General features: G+C 39.2%; 1 protein-coding gene across 1 annotated transcript in view; it reads left to right on the forward strand.

Moving 5' to 3' along the window:
- Positions 1-14,426, forward strand: part of cntnap2a (contactin associated protein 2a) — a 1,327,865-nt gene that overhangs the window by 717,762 nt on the left and 595,677 nt on the right.

The raw sequence follows: 14,426 nt of genomic DNA on the forward strand, positions 1-14,426 counted from the left end.
CATCTCCCTCCCCAACTTCAAGAAGACAGCTGCCAGTGCCAATAAGAAGATCCAACACTTCCTCTGCCCACACCACATCCCCACAGTCCACTACTAGCTGCAGGCCTAGCTTCTGGAAATGAGGACTGGACAGGAGTTTTGACTGCATAATAAGCACTGAATTTGTCTGCAGTGGGTCAGTAACTAAAATGGACAATTTTCCACCACATCAATGCCAATTTGATTTACTCTGACTACAATGAATCTCTTGCCAAAGATCCTAAAACCCCTCATTTTCAGAATCAGAATCAATCAGATTTATTATCACTGTGATCAACACTTAGTAACTCCCTCTGCAACTGGATCCTTGACTTCCTTATCGGGAGACCACAGTCAGTGCAGATCAGTAACTACATCTCCTCCTCGCTGACTATCAACACAGGCACACCTCAAGGATGCGTGCTTAGCCCACTGCTCTACTGTCTCTACACTCGTGACTGTTAGGCTGGGTGCAGCTCAAACACCACCTATAAATTCGCCGATGACACCACTGTTGTTGGCAGAATCTCAGATGGCGACGAGGAGGCATACAGGAGTGCGATAGATCGGCTGGTTGAGTGGTGTCACAACAACAACCTCACATTCAATGTCAGCAAAACCAAGGAATTGATTGTGGACTTCAGGAAGGGGTAGTCAGGAGAACACATACCAGTCCTCCTTGAGGGGTCAGCAGTGGAAAGGGTGAGCAGCTTCAAGTTCCTGGGCGTTAACATCTCAGAGAATCTATCTTGGGCCCAACACATTGATGCAATCACGAAGAAGGCATGCCAGTGGCTTTACTTCATTTGGAGTTTGGTATGTCACCAAAGGCTCTTGCAAATTTCTACAGATGTATGGTGGAGAGCATTTTGACTGGTTGCATCACCACCTGGTATGGAGGCTACTATGTGCAGGATCAAAAGAGGCTGCAGAGGGTTGTAGACTCAGTCAGTTCCATCACGGACACATCCTTCCCCACCATCAAGGACATCTTAAAGAGGTGGTGCCTCAAGAAAGCAGCATACATCATTAAGCCCTCACCATCCAGGACATGCCCTCTTCTCCTTACTGCTATTGGGGTGGAGGTACAAGAGCCTGAAAATGCACACTCAACAATTCAGAAACAGCTTCTTCTCCTCCACCATCAGATTCCTGAATGTTCCATGAACGCTACCTTGTTATTCCTCTTTTGCACTACTTTTTTTGGTAACTTATAGGAATTTTTATATCTTGCACTGAACTGCTGCAGCAAAACAACAAATTTCATGACATATGTCAGTGATAATAAACCTGATTCTGATTCTGACTTAAAAGACACGAAATTCATTGCTTTGCAGTAGCAGTACAGTGCAAAGATATAAAGTTACTATAAATTACAAAAGTAAATAAATAGTGAAAAAAAGGAATAACAAGGAAGCATTCCAGGAGGGGAGTCTCTGCTGATAGGGGTGATGGTACTTGTTTGGATGCAGACACCTAAGCTGTAATAAGCTTAAGTTTACAAATGTTAGAATATGAGATCCTCAGAATCCCCTTTATAAATATAATCCTCTCTCCCCACCTGTAAGTCACTCCCTAAAACCTACATTTTTGGTGAAGTTTTCTTTTCATCTGTCCTCATAAAGTTAAGTGGCAGAATTTTGTCCAGTATTGTTACTATGCCCTGGGACATTTTTAGTGTATTAAAAGCACTGTACGTAAGTTGTTTTTGTGATGACTTGCCAGGGATCATTAAATATGGTGAAGGACGATCTCACAGCTTCATGGTCTCCCAGAAAAGGAGAGCAACGTTAAATAAAAAAACTGTAGAAATCTAAGAACGCACAGTTTTGTATTCTTTTACTAGCACGACTAGATGGTCTTTAGTATTTCAAACCAAGACCAAGTCAGCAAACTGCAGGAATCAGATTACCACCTTTCACCAACATCAAAAGCATATCTTTTGTTCATAAGTTTGTTCAGCTGCAGATGAAACTTAATTGAAAATGCAGTATTTTATCAGTTATAAACGGCATGCTCCAAAACCACTCAGCTACCAGTCCTATAATAAGTGAGTTATTCATTGATAGCTCAACACAGTTTTATCATACCTTTACCTCCAGATGCACATGACTGCTATGCCACCTAATATATACAAACAGAATATTAAAAAGAATGGTAATGTAAGACAAATATTTTAATGGTAATTACTGAGCACTTTTATAACATTTTGTTGTTTAGCATTGAACCTCATGAATGATTCTACCTGAAAATGATTAAAAATAAGTAAAGAAATTTACTACAATTTTTTGTTATCAAAATGAGCAAGGAAATTAAATATGAGCAGAAATATTTATTATTGTCAATAACTGAAGTAATACCAGATGATACCAGACCTAAAAGAAGGCAGAATTTTAAGAAACTCAGGAACTCCAGTAGGGCAGTGGATGTTGTATACCTGATTTTAGTAAAGTGTTCGACAAGGTCCATCATGGTAGGCTGATCTAGAAGATTAAAACACATGGGATCCCTGGAGACTTGGTGGATTGGATTCAAAATTGGTTTGGCCACAGAAGATAGAGGGTAGTAGTGGAGGAGTGTTATTCTAACTAGAAGTCTATGATAGTTGTGTTCTGTAGGGATCAGTGCTGCAAAGTCTTCAGATTGGCTGATTAGTGAGTTTGCAGACGACACAAAAATCGGTGGAGTCATGGATCGTGAGGAAGGTTGTCAAATGATTCAGCAGGATAGAGACCATTTGGAAATGCGGGTGGAGAAATAGCAGATGGAGTTTAATCTGGACAACTGCGAGGTGTTGCACTTTGGGAGGTCAAATGAAAGAGAAAAGTTTGCAATAAATGGCAGGACTCTTAGGAGCATTGATGTACAGAGAGATCCTGGGCTGCAAGTCCTTAGTTCCCTGAAAGTGACAACACAAATAGATAGGTTGGTAAAGACGCATGACATGCTTGCCTTCATTAGTCGATGTGTTGAGTATAAAAGTCAGGAAGTCATATTGCAGCTGTATAAAACTTTGGTTAGACCACATTTGGATTATCATATGCAGTCTGGTTGTCTCATTACAGGAAGGATGTGGAGAGGGTGCAGAAGTTCGGCAGGATGTTGCCTGGATTAGAGAGTATTAGCTATAAAGAGAGGTTGGACAAACTTAGATTGTTTACTCTGAAGTGTCAGAGGCTGACGAGCAACAAGCAGTGTCTAAAATCATGAGAGGCATAGATAGAGTAGATAGAGGGATTTTCCCCAGGTTGGAAATGTCTAATACTGGAGAACATGCTTTAAGCTGAGAGGGGGAAAGTTTAATGGAGATTTATAAGGCAAGTTTCTTTTACACACAGAGAGTGATAGGTGCCTGGAATGTGCTGTCCATGGAAGTGCTGGAAGCAGATATGATAGCAATGTTGAAGAGGTATTTAGACATACGAACAGGCAGGGGATTGAGAGATATAAAACATGTGTAGGCATATGACCAGTTTAAATTGGCATCATGGTCAGCACAGATGTTGTTGTCTGAAGGGCCTGTTCCTTTACTATACTGTTCTATGTTCAATGCTCTTTGTTTTGGACAATGATTAGCTTTTGATGACCTTTAAGAATGTAAGATGCAAATAAATGACCAATTAAAACATTATATTTTCTTGTGTTAATTTTTAGCTTTTCACGTTTGCATGAAAACAGTTTTAAAACTGACTCTTTTACACTTACTGTTGATGTATTGGTGAAAACTTCATTGCACAAGCTTGGAATGTTGCACCATTTCCTGCTCACTAGCGTTAAATTGAAATCCAGGAAGTCTATGCATTTTAAACCAGTTGGTTTCTTCCATTAGTGTGCAGTAAACTCATTAGCTACGGTGCTTCCATGTTTTAATTGAACATTTATTAGTGTCTTGTACTTTTAAGGGACATCAAAAGCTAAGCATGGTCTAAAAGTAAAGAAATGTTACGTGCTATCTTTATTAAATATGTAGAGCGAGGAACTTTAAGCATTTTATCATTTGGCTAATTGAAATGATTGAAAGATTCCTTGTTAAAAGATGGAATCAAGTAATGGAATTAAATGAGGGCTAAATATATGATATGGGAAGGTTTTTAATTGAGGAGGGCTAATTATGATGGTATTAGGCAGGAATTTGGGAGCGTAAATTAGGAACAGATACTCTCAGAGAAATCCACAGCAGAAATGTGGAGGCTGTTCAGGGAATACTTGCATGGGGTTCTGGATAGGTCTGTCCCACTGAGACAGCGAAATAATGGTAGGGTGAGGGAACCATGGTTGACAAGAGAGGTGAAACATTTAGTCAAGAGGAAGAAGGAAGCATACTTAAGGTTTAGGAAGAAAATATCAGGCAGGGCTCTTGAAAGAGAACTTAAGGAAGAGAGCTCAAGCAGGGACCTAGGAAAGCTAGAAAGGGACATGAGAAGGCCTTGGAAAATAGAATTAAGGAAAACCCCAAGGTGTTCTACATGTACATGAAGAACAGGAGGATGACTCAAGTGAGGGTAGGACCACTCAGGGATAAAGGAGGAAACACGTGCCTGGAAGTGGAGGAGGTAGGGGAGGTCCTTAATGAATACTTTGCTTCAGTGTTCACTAGGGAGAGGGACTTTGACAAATGTGAGGTCAGTGTAGAACAGGCTAATGTGCTGGAGCATATTGAGATTAAGAAAGAGGCAGTGTTGGAGCTTCTGAAAAACATTAGAATAGATAAGACCCTGGGGCCAGACAAGATATACCCAAGGTTACTATAGAAAGTGAGGGAAGAGATTGCTGGGGCTTTGATGATGATTTTTGCATCCTCACTGGCCACAGGAGTAGTACCAGAGGATTGGAGGATGGCTAATGTTGTTCCCTTGTTCAAGAAAGGTAATAGGGATAATCCTGGGAATTATAGACCAGTGAGCCTTACATCAGTAGTGGGCAAGCTATTGGAGATGATTCTCAGGGACAGGAGTTATGAGCATTTGGAGAAGCATAGTCTTATCAGAGATAGTCAACATGGTTTTGTGAAGGGCAAGTCTAATTGAGTTTTTGGACGAGGTGACAAAACAAATTGATGAAGATAGAGCAGTAGATGTGGTGTATATGGACTTCAGTAAGGTGTTTGACAAGGTTCCTCATGGTAGGCTCATCCAGAAAGTCATGAGGCATGGGATCAATGGAGACGGCATGGATTCAGAATTGGCTTGCCCGCAGAAGGCAGAGGGTGGTAGTAGATGGAGAGTATTCTGCCTGGAGGACGGTGCCTAGTTGTGTTCCACAGGCATCTGTTCTGGAACCCTTGCTCTTTGTGATTTTTATAAATGACTTGGATGAGGAAGTGGAGGGATGGGTTGGTAAGTTTGCAGATGACACAAAGGTTGGAGATGTTGTGGATAATGTAGAAGGTTGTTGTAGGTCACAACAGGATTTAGACAGGATTATGAGAAGCATAGAAAGAGTGGACAGCCAGCACCTTTCTCTCAGGGCCGCAATGGCCAATACCAGAGAACATCAGTTTAAGGTCAGAGGATGAAAGTTTAGGGGAGACGTCAGAGGTAGGTTTATTACGCAGAGAGTGGTGGGTGCCTAGAATGCACTGCCGGGGGTGGTGGTAGAGGCTGATACAATAGGGACATTCAAAAGTCTCTTAGATAGGCACATAGATGTAAGAAAAATGGAGAGGTATAGACTGTGTAGGAGGGAAAGGTTAGATTGATCATGCAGTCAGTTTATATAGTTCAGCACAACATCACGGGCCAAAGGGTCTGTACTGTGCTGTACTGTTCTATGTTCTAAATAAAGTGACTAGAACATTTGGGAAATAACATGAGTTACAGATTTCACACAGATGAGGAAAGCTGCAGGTTGAATTATTGGTTTATGTTGAGTTTGCTGATGTCAGTCAAATCACCAATGGTATATAGATGCTGAATTTACAGTGAGAAATAATTACGAGTCTAAGATTTTGCTTTTATAATAGAGAAAATATGACAACAGCTTCTAGTGTTTCCCATGGAGAGTTAACTTAAGAAATCCAAAGGTTACTTTCAGTGAAATCCTACTCTTAAACTAATTGTTTTGTAGCCTTTCCCACTGTAATTTGTGAGAATCAGATCTATGATTATTCAAACTATTCTCACTTTAGGAATCTGGAAACCCTAAATAAAGACAGAAATTGTTGGAAACACTCAGTGGGTCAGGAAGCATCTGTGGAAAGAGAAACAAAGTTAATGTATTAGATCTGAGACCTTTCGTCAGAACTGGGAAAGCGATAGAGCAGAGAACAGCACAGCACAGGAATAGTCCTTTTGGCAATTACACACCTAGCTAAACTGATCCCTTCTACCTGCACAATGTCAATATTTCTCCATTCTCTGCACATTCATGTGCCTTTCTAAGCGCCTCTTAAATACCTCTAAATATTTGACTCCACTGTCACCCCTGGCAGCGCATTCCAGGCACCCACCACTCTCTTATAAAAAAAACTTGCCCTGCACGTCTCACCTTAAATGCATGCCCTATAGTATTATATATTTCGACTCAAGGAGAAAGATACTAGCTGTTTATCTATGCCTCTCATAATCTTATGAACTTTTATCAGATCTCCCCTCAGCCTCTGCTGCTCCAGAGAAAACAACTCAAGTTTGTCCAACCTCTCCTTATAGCTCATACACTCTAATCCAGGCAGCATCCTGGTCAACTTCTTCTGCAATCTCTCTGAAGTCTCCACATCCTTCCTGTAATGGGGCGACCAGAATTGAATGCAATACTTCAGATGCAGCCTAAACAGAGTTTTATGATGCTGCAATATAACTTCCTGACTCTTGAACTTAGTGCAACGACTAATAAAGGCAAGCATGCTCAATGCCTTCTTTACTACCCTGTCAACCTGTACAACGTCATTATTCCTAGTTCTGACAGAATCCTAGTTCTGACAGATTTCTTAGAGATAGGATCTCTGACAGATTTCTTAGAGATAGGATCTATGGGCATTTAGAGAATCATGGTCTGATCAGGGACAGCCAGCATGGTTTTGTGAAGGGCAGATCATGTCTCACAAGCTTGATAGGGTTCTTTGAGGAGGTGAGACCAGGCAGATTGATGAGGGTAGTGCAGTATATGTGGTCTACATGGATTTTAGTAAGGCACTTGACAAGGTTCCTCATGATAGGCTTCTTCAGAAGGTCAGAGGCCATGGGATCTAGGGATGCTTAGCCGTGTGTATTCAGAATTGGCTTGCCTGTAGAAAGCAGAGGGTTGTGGTGGAGGGAGTGCATTCAGATTGGAGGGCAGTGACTAGCAGTGTCCCACAAGGATTGGTTCTGGGACCTCTACTTTTTGTGACTTTTATTAACGACTTGGATGAGGGGGTAGAAGGGCAGATTGGCAAGTTTGCAGACGACACAAAGGTTGGTGGTGTTGTGGATAGTGTGGAGGACTGTCGAAGATTGCAGAGGGACATTGATAGGATGCAGAGCTGGGCTGAGAAGTGGCAGATGGAGTTCAATCTGGAGAAGTGTGAGATGGTACACTTTGGAAGGACAAACTCCAAGGCGGAGTACAAAGTTAATGGCACGATTCTGGGTCATGTGGAGGAGCAGAGGGATCTGGGGGTTCATATCCACAGATCCCTGGAAGTTGCCTCACAGGTGGATAGGGTAGTTAATAAAGTTTATGGGATGTTAGCAGTCATAAGTCATGGGATCAAGTTTAAGAGCCACGAGGTAATGATGCAGCTCTTCGAAACTCTGGTTAGACCACACTTAGAGTACTGTGTCCAGTTCTGGTCGTCTCATTATAGGAAGGATGTGGAAGCATTGGAAAGGGTGAAGAGGAGATTTACCTGGATGCTACCTGGTTTAGAGAGTATGGATTATGAGGAGAGACTAAAGGAGCTTGGGCTTTACTCTTTGGAGAGAAGGAGGATGAGGGGAGACGTGACAGAGGTATACACAATATTAAGAAGAATAGATAGAGTGGACAGCCAGCGCCTCTCTCCCAGGGCACCAATGCTCAATACAAGAGGGCATGGCTTTAAAGTAATGGGTGGGAAGTTCAAGGGAGATATCAGAGGAAGGTTTTTCACCCAGAGGGTGGTTGGGGCATGGAATGCGCTGCCTGGGGTGGTGGTGGAGGCAGGTACATTGGTCAAATTCAAAAGATTGCCAGATAAGCATATGGAGGAATCTAAAATAGAGGGATATGCAGGAGGAAGGGGTTAGATAGTCTGAGGCGAGGTTTAAAGGTCGGCACAACATTGTGGGCCGAAGGGCCTGTATTGTGCTGTACTGTTCTATGATTCTATGATTCTTGGACATAAAACGTCAACTCTTTTTCTGTCTCCACAGATACTGCTTGTCCTGCTGAATGTTTCCAGCAATTTCTATTTTTATTTCAGATTTCCAGTATCTGCAGTTGTTTTAATTTTCATTACCTGGAAACCCAAAATTGTATGAAGGGTAATTTTTAATGGTGCGCAAAGCCATGCCCCAACAGATGTGTTATTTTTGGTGTGAACTGCCATTCACTTCCTTAACCATTTCAAAATTCGATGCTTTTGCAATAATAGTTATTTAGTTTTTAGAAGTTTTGAGATATTTTAGTTTTATCATTCTTCTGAACATGCTCCAGTCTTTATGTTGCTCTGTTTATTTGTTTTCTTTCTGACTTGAGTGTCATTGAGAATTACTCAAACTGACTGACTCTCAGCCTGCGTTATGCATCACTATTGCCTCGAGCTGACTCCAGGCAATATCAGGCATGGTGAAATCCACACCACATCACTATATCTTTGTCGGCAGATATCTTTATGGTCAGTGGTGAATTTCACTGTGGATTGCAAAATCTTGGCCTTTATGATCACCCACAGCTTCCCTGAGCTGAGGAAATCTGTCAAGTTTCATGATAATATAAAATGATCCTCCCTCACTGCTGTACAACTTGCTATTTGGGTAAAATAAAACTGGGCATCGATTGCTTGTGCTTTCAGGAGAGCATGGAGAAAGGTTATGGAACAATGTCATATAATTGACAGCTATTTTCTATTTCACTATTATTTTGTTTAAGTATCTTAGTGGTATTCTTCAGTATACGTACATTCAATATAAGAATTTTTTGCTATAGTGCATTGACTCTTTGGAGTACATGCCTTTGATTTACGAATGTGATTCTCGCTCTAATGAACAGTGCACCATTTCTACCCTTACACCGTACCAAACTAACCACAATGCATTTTGCCTCATGAAACATTTACTGAAATACATCCCTTTCGTAAACTGAGCAATGGCTGTATATGCAAGCATGTCCCACCTCAAACCAACTGTAAACAAAATGAAATGATTAATTAAAGAATATGTATTTAGTAAATTAAATATTTTGGTGTCAGATATGAATCAAATATTTCCAATTAAGCCCTGTGTGCCATAAACTCAGCCATTCAAACAGTTCAGAATTTTTGGTGCTATTTTCAGCTATGATTTTCCTTTATTGATAGGGTATTTGGATGTAGAAAACAATGAACCATATATAATCAAAACCATAAAATGCCTTTAAACAATCATATGTTTACTTTAGTATTAATATCTTCTGTTGGAAATTACAGCCTCTGCTTCTTCTGATTCTTTGCAGATCCGCCCAATACCAAGCTGTTTGAAAGATATGGATAAATGGGCAACTTTCATGCACCCAAAAGTGACCCAGGAAACTTTAACATTACAAAAGTCCCCTTGAGATCATATTTTGCCAAATAATATTCCAAATAATCTTGCAACAATATGCGTGCAACCACTATCATTATCAATTAGTTAATCTTCTATTAATCTTTCCTGTTCCAAAATATCTATGCACTGGCATCTATCACAATCCTAAATGCCAATTTCTATGGTAGCAGCTGAAAAAACTCCAGGATGTTGCCATAAACGGTCATCAGCACCAGTTGGGGTGGCAAATAAAAAATCTTGAGTCCCACGACAGAAAAAATTAATCACTATAAAAGTTACAGTGGCAACTCCATTAACCACATTCTGCTCATCTGCATTTTGATTACCTGACATAATTTCTGCAGACCTGAGACTATCCTACCATTTTTATTTTAATTTCTTCACACTCTCTGATAAATCTGAGCATTTTTTTGTTATTTGTGCTGCGCTTATTACTTTCTTGTGTTATGTATATTGCTGCACCACAAAAGCTGCTAACACTGAAGATGCATGGTTAACCACCAGTTTTAATTATCCATGCAGATTATTGGAAAATCAGCTTGAATGTTGGATAACTCTTCAAAAGGAAATTGTAACTGTCTCAAACAAAGTCAGAGTTGCTCATTTTTTTCACTGCAATAATTTCATGCACCCGTGATGAAATGCGATTTTTGCATCATATTTCAGTGTAAATTATTTTATTATACACCTGGCTAGTGAAAAAAAACAAATATTTTTCATTATATCACCATTTCTAAAATGATTTTCTAATGAACTCTAGAAACTTTATCATTTTGAAACTGATGAAACTTGAACCATTCAAAAGATTGATTAAAATAATTACTGAATACTCCAAGGAAATTTTGTGGTCCCAGGGTTACTTTGATTAATAGGCAGTAGCTGAATGTTTATTCTGGTAACTTAAATTCCTTTTGTCTAAATTTCTTCCTTAAACAAAACAAAAAACATGTATTTTTTTTTTAATTTTAGAATTCTTTCATTCCTTCCTTGAACAATATTCCACCTTAAAAAAACTGGTCTTAATAAGTAATTTATATTTCATCTTGCCTTCTCTTGAAAGCAAGATTTTAACAAATTTTCCAGCATTTTTAACTTGTGAAAGTGATCCATAAATGGAAGAGGTTGAGGGCAGAGCAGGAATGGGAACATGAAGAGAATGTGTCCAAAAGATTGGTCTGAAGATATAAATTATGAGAAGTGCAGCGCTTGAAAGTTTGCAGGAAAATTCCTTTGTTAAAACAGGTAACAGTTCAAGGCTGTTCCACAGATCAGAAAGAAATTCTTCCATGGTGTGGCAGGGCAGGAACTTCATGGAAAGTTTCCTTAAAGCAGTGGGACAAAGCTTCTGCCACATTCCAGTGCTGGCCAATGTCTTCTTTGGAATTGGTGGAGGAGTGTAGGAGTGAATTGGCTTATTCATTGCAAATCAGGTTTGTATGATGTAGACAAATCTCAATTTCCATTATGTATTACAGTTTGGTAAACTACACAACATGCATGCTCCCAGTTTCACCTTGTAGTCCCATTTTCTAGGACATGGAAGAATAGGGGCATTCTTCTGCAAATCTTATATGGGTCACTATTGCACTGGTTTCCTATCTCTTCTAAGAATGACAATTCCAGATCTAGCATTTGATATTACATCATCCTGGCACTTCACAAGCTCTAATGGATTGCACATGTCTTACAACAACACATTGACATGGCTATCAAAAAGGACTGGGCCTCCCTACCACTGGTGACTTGAGCAATGAACTGTATGCTGCTGATCAGTCATCTACTATGTGGATCAACTTGTGTTGCTTGGACTATACTTTTCAGTGCAACTCAGAGACTTTGTAGAGGTTTTAATTGTCATGAACAATTTTGATAGTTTGACTAAAAGGCTGTCTCCTCTGACTGTGGAATCAATAACCTGTGGTCTTTTTTAATTATAGCCAAGATGGAATAGAGAGTGGGCAGGATTGCAAGCACCACTGGATCTTTTAAGGATAGTGGGGTGAATGCTTAATGCATATATTGATAGAAGAGATAAAAGTTACAACAAGGAAACAGGACATTCAGTTCAGTTAATCTGCATTATTGCTGAACTTGTTGGGAGCAAATAGCTCTACACATTTACACAACACTCTACACAAAGCTTTAACTTCTTTTCCTTAAGCCACTTTTTAAATCAAATCTTGAATGTTCACATGATTAAATGCTGGCCCAGTTTAACCACCAGCCCTGGAGAAGAATTCACAACTTTCCAACATTCTGTTTAAACTTTATCTCCTTTCCTTTGTTCTAAATCTCTTACATTTAATATTGTATTTGTGATCCTAACTTCGTGGGCCAAAAGAAAGATTGAATTTCCATCTATCCTGTACCACCCTTACTGAGTTTTAAACAGTTTTACTATATCATCCTGAATCTACATTAATTACAAAAGGACCCAATTTTTCCAATTGTGTTTCTGTCTTCTTATTACAGGCTACAATATAGAGAATCTGTGAATGTGCTGAAACCTCTAAAGGCTGAATATCTCTACCATACTATGGTGCCCTATATTCAATTCAATTTTAGATGTTTGTTTGCAATTTATCAGCACAATATTGGGAAATTTGATGAATCAAAGCCATAGACTTCCCTCCGGTCAATTGTGTGCACACAATGAAAAACAACATTATTATTTCACTTTGAAACATTGGAGCTTATAAGTGAGCTGTAACAAAATATTTGCTTATTAAATGAAGATAAATTGCTTCATTATTATGTATGAGTAGATAACCTATTGCTAAATGGTTCTACTTGTTGACATAAATTAATTTCCTCTGTTACCAGCAGATTATTTGGATTTAATGCAGAGTTAAAATTAAATATGGTACATTATTAAAAATAAGTCCATTATGTTTCATTCTTGATAAATCAGAAGTTATCATTATGCAACAAACTAATTTACCCTACAAACTCATTTGGTATCTATCAGACTTGGGGAACAAGTAACTAAGTCTTGGGACCAAAATCTCATTTGCCCTGATATTGGCACTGAGGCAGGTACAGACAGCAATGCCTGCCTTCCGCAATTTACATGCTCTTGTCCTTTTAGGCACCATCCTCATTATTTTTTTCTATCCGTGATTACAGCCCAACCTAACCCACAACATTCTTACCTTGTAATCCAATCCCCATCTTCCCATTTTTTCTGCAAGTTACTGAACTCATTAGATGCCATTGGTCCTTATCACCTGACCCTCCAGTTGATTCTGCTGGTCCTCAGTGAGAAAAGTTGTGAACAAAGCTTTCGGTGCAAAGAACATTTTCAGCATTGACACCCTGCTGCTGTGCCCATCTAAACTGGTTCACAAGATTTGCTTAATAGTCTGTCATTTAAAATAAATTCTAAATGTTTTTCTTTTGTTTTTAAGTGCTATTTGCATACATCTATCAGAGATTGACAGACATTTAGAGGGAATCATGGGCGATAGGATCACTGCAGGAAAGTGGTGCAGAGGTAAAAGATCAGCTGTGATTTATTATGCGGTGGAGCAGGCTCTCATACTCCTATTTCTTATGTTCTTATATTCAATTTAATCCTAAGTGCACAATACTTTGTTTTAAGTGTAAAGCAGTTGATTATAAATTTGGAACGTAAAGCACTTTTGTAGCTTCTCCAGAAAGGAATTCTACCCTAAATGAAAGGACATGGGACATGCGGTCATTTGAAACATGATGTCCCATGCCTCTATTTCACAACTTGCACTTCAGTATCTGCAACTGATCAAAGTAATTTGATGTCCTGGACAAATGACGTAATCACTGCAATTTATCCTGGGATTTCATCACAGATATAGGAAAGGCAGTACAGCTGGTGTATTGACTAAACTCTGCTTTCTTAACTGTATGCAATACTCTATGGTCCAAATGTAGTTGTTTTTAAAATTTTCACTACTCTTTAAATTCTGCTCCTAAAATTCCTCAGAATACAATTTGCCACTTGAGGTAAGGATCTATCAATCATCACCTTATGACACTGGTGCCACCAGAGTTTGGGAGCTGATCATAGTTTTTTGAATTATCTCTTAATCTTGTAGAAAGAGAGGGGAAGGGGAAAGACTTCTTCACTAGGTGAAACCCCATCAGGAAATGGTTAGCGTGCAATGATTGGCAGCAATTTAAATACATAGCATTTAAACAACAAGTTGAATTTACTAGGTTTCAAATCACTCAACACAATGATGCTGCAAGATAGTACATAACCCACTCAAAAATAAAAACTTGTCGTCTTGCAAAACTAAACTGAGGATATCCTTTGGATGTCTACATTTTTTACCAACTATTAACTTATTTTGCAAAATATTTGTGAGTGTGATCTGAATACATTTCATTTTCACATTATATTATTAAAGTTTAATTGTGATCCAAATCCAACGTAGTTAATTACATTTCAGTGTAAATTGAACGAATAAAGCAGAACCATAGGAAGTGACGATGAAGAGAGAAGCCTTTGCGGTATTTTGTCAAACCTGGCTTTACAGGAGTCCTCCAAAGCCAGTCTTATTGCTCTGTTCTCAACCAATAACCTCTGCTTCAAATATTTGTTCAATTGAAAAGTTATCTATGCCTCACTTGTGAGAAACCATTCCATGTCCCAACAGTTGTTCACATAACAAATGTTTCCTCAGTCTTCTCATCACTGTCTGTGACCATTTTAAGTTGATGAAAGCC

The sequence above is a fragment of the Pristis pectinata genome, chromosome 5, assembly GCF_009764475.1.
Source record: "Pristis pectinata isolate sPriPec2 chromosome 5, sPriPec2.1.pri, whole genome shotgun sequence".
Lineage (NCBI taxonomy): Eukaryota > Metazoa > Chordata > Chondrichthyes > Rhinopristiformes > Pristidae > Pristis > Pristis pectinata.